Below are 6,086 nucleotides of genomic sequence, written 5' to 3'. Positions count from 1 at the left end.
AAATTTTAATTCTTATAGGTATAACTTGTTCGGCATAGATCCGAACAATTCCAAACTGTGGTGAATTATAGTTTACTTATTGAAGAATGTTTTGAAAGTAATAAAAAATATGTGCTCTTAAATAAAAAGAAATGATAGTCGTTGAAAGTAGCGTTACTCATTATTTTATAATAATAAAATGTCTATACATTTTTGTAAATATCTTTTGCGGCGATTATTCGATTTGAATTTTTCAAATTGGAGCTTATTGCTTGTGAACAGACGAACAAATGTATGTATCATAGAATAGAGTGCAATCAGAATTAAAGAAAATATTCCAATAATTATCACTCTATGTTTAAGCGTGAACCATTTTCAACTTAGCCTTTTTTCAGTAGCACAACTACAGGATAAAATATGATGAATTGAAAACATGTGTGCTTATATAAAGACATTATTATAATTCTTGTATGCAAACGCCAAATTATATTTTCAATTTATAACGTCTAAAAATTAAAAATAAAAAAAAATTTATCGAAATTTAACTAGTTAATCGTGAAAAATGAATTATCCTTTCATTTGTTTTATTTTCAAAGTTATATCAAAATCGATGTCAATAATGTCAGTTTGTTGGTTAAAATAGTTAATATCAAAATTAGTAAGTAAACAATTTAATTTACAGAAATAAAAAATTAAATGCTAATAAATAAAATATATAATAAAATATGATAAAATATAAATAATTTATTTTTGATAATTAAAAAATTAATTATTTGTATTTTATCATATTTTATTATTCAAAATGTTTTGCACATATTTCAAATAATATATAAAAAAAACAAAGAAATGCCATTTTTAATTATAATTTCCAGAAGAAAAATAATATTTTCGTTTTTGGCTTTTAACTCAAACGGCATTAAAATAAAATGAATCACGCAAGAAGATAATTGTTCTTGAATATATTTTAAAGAAAGTAAACCATAAATAAAAGGCGTGCTTGCTATTTGGAAAATTTTCATCTTGATAAGTAAAAATCGGCCAGTTCTGTGGATTTGCCCATATAATAATTTTGGATCCTAAATTATGAGAGAGAAAAATTAACACCCCTTAACAATAATTTCAGTAGGCTGGAATTTCACCGGTCTCTCCCCTAAAAACATTACTTAGTGAATTGGAACTTTTTTATAACACCACTTACACTTCACTATCTTTTGTGGTTGGTTCATGCCCTTTCAAACGAGCCCTACTCGAAATTGATAGCACTCACCCTTAGAGCAGGGGGTGTATTTTTGTCTAGGGGTGCACGAAAAAAATGTAAACATAAGACAAAAATTCAAAATGAATAACAATTCAATAAATCATTTTCAATTTTTGAAATCTGACTTCAGATTCGTTACCAGCGACCCCAAAAACCCCCGAGTGACCATTTTGAAGTGAATTGGATCAAATTTTTATTTTGACATCCGCCATATTGGATCCGCCATTTTAAATTTTTGAAATCTGACTTCAGATTCGTAATCAGCGACCCCAAAAACCCCATAACTATCATGACACAGCCACACAAAAAAAAAAAAGTACCCGGGCCGGGAAATGAGACCATCATTTCTTGATGTATTTTGATGCGCTGAACACGAATCTGAAGTCCGTTTAGCTCCATCACGTCAGGATTTTGACATAACCTCAAAAAACATAGCTGATTTTAAATGACAGGAGAAATTTTTTAAATAATGGCAGATTTGCTTGAATCTTGTTACTCGGGGGTTTTTGGTGTCGCTGATTACGAATTTAACGTCAGATTTAATAAATTCAAAATGGCGGATCCAATATGGCGGACGAATTTTTAAAAAGTAGTTGGATTTTTACGAAAATTGGTATCTAGGGGTTTTGGGAGTCGCTGATTACAAATTTATCGTCAGATTATTCAAATTCAAAATGGCGGATCCAATATGGCGGACGAGTTTTTAAAAAATAGTTGAATTTTTATGTAACTTGGCCGATACTGGGGTTCCGAGTCCCTGCATCGTAATACGTTTCCTACGTGTGTCTGCCATGACGGCATCAAAGCCATTATCCAGGGACTTAGCCGGATAGCGGACAAACTCCGTTGCCCACCGTCACCGCGTGGAGGTACCCTGGATGCAGACACATGTAGAAACATAAAGATATTTGACCACCGTACTATATCTGCCATTTTACATTTGAATAATCTGACGTTAAATTCGTAATCAGCGACTCCAAAAAACCACATGATACCAATTTTTGTAAAAATCCAACTACTTTTTAAAAATTTGTCCGCCATATTGGATCCGCCATTTTGAATTTGAATAATCTGACGATAAATTTGTAATCAGCGACTCCCAAAACCCCTAGATACCAATTTTCGTAAAAATCCAACTACTTTTTAAAAATTCGTCCGCCATTTTGAATTTATTAAATCTGACGTTAAATTCGTAATCAGCGACCCCAAAAACCCCCGAGTAACAAGATTCAAGCAAATCTGCCATTATTTAAAAAATTTCTCCTGTCATTTAAAATCAGCTATGTTTTTTGAGGTTATGTCAAAATCCTGACGTGATGGAGCTAAACGGACTTCAGATTCGTGTTCAGCGCATCAAAATACATCAAGAAATGATGGTCTCATTTCCCGGCCCGGGTACTTTTTTTTTTTGTGTGGCTGTGTGATTTATTGAATTGTTATCCATTTTGAATTTTTATGTTATGTTTACATTTTTTTCGTGCACCCCTAGACAAAAACACATCCCCTGCTCTAAGGGTGCGTGCGATCAATTTCGAATAGGGCTCGTTTTAAAGGGCATGAACCAACCTTTAATTTCTGATATCAGCAAAGTTTGTACCTCGTCAGGTTTTCACTGTATAATTTTTCAAAAATGGCCAGAAACCCTATTTTTAGGAGTTTCAACACCTATTTTTTCGAAAATGTGACGTGATGGAAAGTTTTCGACTCCGGATTCGTGTTCAGCACAAAAAATCCGTTCGGAAACACTATGTCCCATGTTATTCGCAGAAAAAAATTTGAAATTTGCAGGGCAGTGTAATTGACACTCAGATTTTGTCAAGTTTTATACTCCTTAAGGTAAATTTAACAATCTTTTTTCTCCGTGTGGTGAAAAAACAAGTAAATTAAGCTTTAATTAATGTGTGTGCCTTTAAAATTGAAGATAATACAATAATAATTATTTCAATACTTCTAAACGTAAAAGACAATAAATTTTGATATTTTCTAATGGCACACACACAGCTTGAAGAATAATCGGTTGAAACTTTGCATTAACGGTAGATATTATTATTATTATTATTATTATTATTAATATTATTATTATTATTATTATTATCACTATTATTATTTCTAAATGTTAACTACGTGCTTCATTTCAAACCAAAAAATGTTAAAAATATAAATTTTTTTGAAATTTTCGTGATTGAAAGAATTTACTTGGAATAGGTAAATTGTAGTAAACTTTTGTAGTCTTTGCTTGTTTTTCATGGTAAAATACGATATTTTGACAAATTTGTGCAAATCTATGAAACTTTTATTTAATTAATTAATTTTTGCTTCGTAATTGAAATTCTATTTTTAACGTTGAAAAGTAAGCAATACACGATAGTCCCTCCAACATTTTTTAAAACAAATTAATTTTATAAAATAGCACATCATAATACCCCCACAGCACCGAAAATTTCCTAAAGATTTATTTGCAAACTTCGGAAACTTTAATTGCAAAGTTTAGAGAAAATTGTATAAAGATTTAAATGTTCAAAATGAGTAAATGTTTGGCGTAAAACTTGACGGAAGATTTAAATTACATTTTCACTCAACTTTCGGTATAAATTTTTAATAAATATTTAATTTAAATTTTTATTCAACTTTTACGCCAAACATTTCACGAAACTTTAATTTAAATCTTCACTCAATTTTCGCGTCGAAAATTTCTGGAAAATTTAATTTAAATCTTCCGTCAAGTTTTACGCCAAACATTTACTCATTTTGGACATTTAAATCTTTATACAATTTTCTCTAAACTTTGCAATTAAAGTTTCCGAAGTTTGCAAATAAATCTTTAGGAAATTTTCAGGAAATTTACGGTGCTGTGGGGGTAGAATTGATTGAATATTACATGAATGACAATAAGTATCTATAAGAATAAGTTGTAGATCAATTAGATCGAGACTCATACGCTTTCGAAAAATAAAGATATTTAAGTTCAAAAACTATTTCCCTCAGTTTCCGGTCAGATCCTCAAAGGTAAATTAATTTTCAAATTTTTCAACAGTGACAAATTAAAATTAAATCAACGAAATATATAATGAAAGCATATAACTTACTGAAACTGTGGCCAGTTAAAAATTAATAAAGTGTGCAATAACTTATATTAAAATGATTGAAGAAATTGTTCTTGAATTTAAGAGTGAAACCAATTATGTCAGAACCGTAACGGGTTCCGCGGAACTAAAAAAAGCTTTCAAAAACGACAAAACTTGAAGCACATTTAAAAAACTATTTTTTTGACTCGTCCCAAGAAGCACGTAATATAACCTCAATATCAAGGTAATATTCCATGTATGATTCGTAATATAACGCTGTAATATTACAGTAATCTTACAGTGATCTTAAAATGTCCGCCTCAAGGTAATATTACCGGTAATGTTACTGTAATATTACGCGCTAATATTAAGGTAATATTACAGTAATATTGCAGTAATATTATACCGTAATATTAAGGTAATATTACAAGAGAATATTACAGTAATATTATGGGAACATTTCTTTACGAAAAAAATCTACCCATCCAGGGAATCGAACCCCGAACTCAAAGCACACGAGTCCAGAGTTTTACCAACAAGCCAAATTGACTTATAATATATTTACGTTTTTTATGCTTTATGAATAACTCAAATCAGTCTGTAATATTACTGTAATATTACCGTTAATATTACTGTAATATTACCGTTAATATTACAGTAATATTCCCGGTAATATTACCTTGAGGCGGACATTTTAAGATCACTGTAAGATTACTGTAATATTACAGCGTTATATTACGAATCTCACGTGTAATATTACCTTGATATTGAGAATATATTACGTGCTTCTTGGGGTGTGTGAAAGCACATCTTAAAATATTTAGCAATTATTTTACTACAAAGAGGTAACTAAAATGTCAGATATCGAAACGGTCAGATCTGCAACGACAAATTTTTTTAATCGTAATTATTTACGATTTTGAGGTTGACAATTCGATAAACTCGCTGTTATACGTATTGGCTTTGCATTATTAATAAATTAAGTTTATTCTTACTGTTAAATCTTAAAATTATTTTCAAAAATATTATAAATATTAAGATAATAAAATTTACAATAATAACAAGAAAACTTGAATAATCGAGTACAACATAATCAACAAAGTAGGGAATGAAGATACTAACATATTGAAAACCACCGTTTACAAAAACCTTAAAAAGCTAAGAGAACTTTAAAATATTAAATTTTCATAAATAATTCCTGTTTATCATCTAAACTATTGTACAAATTTTTATTCCTGTGCTATTAAATTTTGTTTCGAAGTCAAAAGTTCCAGAGATTTGCCCACATGCGCTGATTACAAAATATTGTTAACGTCCTTTAGCAAATGTCTGTATAAATTATAAGCATCCTCTGCGCAACGTGGTTCAGAAATATTTCTTCGCAATTCATCTGCTACTGCTTTAAAGTCAGGTGCAACAAACACAGGCTTTTTACAAAAGCGATAAAGATCCTCCATTTGCTCCAGATTTACCTCCTTCTTGAAATCAGTTGTACCAAACTTTTCGGGACACTTGTACAATTCATCTGGTTTTCCGCCTGGAATGTTTCTGTTCTTCTGCTTCCGAATGTGATGCTGATTCCACTCTTTCATCGTTAGTAACAAGTCCTCTTGAATTAAATCACCAAAAGCATATCTCAAGCATTGGATGTGTAGAGGATCAGCAATATTTATTAAACCTTTATTTTCCATTGATTTAAATAAATGGATATAGAAGTCTCCCATATGTTGTCGAAATTGCCTCCAGTACGCTTCAATACGCTGATTATGAGTACTTCTTCCTTG

The sequence above is a fragment of the Leptopilina boulardi genome, unplaced genomic scaffold (assembly GCF_019393585.1).
Source record: "Leptopilina boulardi isolate dan_hultmark-lab unplaced genomic scaffold, ZJU_Lbou_2.1 LbouV2_371, whole genome shotgun sequence".
NCBI classification, from domain to species: Eukaryota; Metazoa; Arthropoda; class Insecta; order Hymenoptera; family Figitidae; genus Leptopilina; species Leptopilina boulardi.
This window is presented reverse-complemented; position numbering follows the sequence as displayed.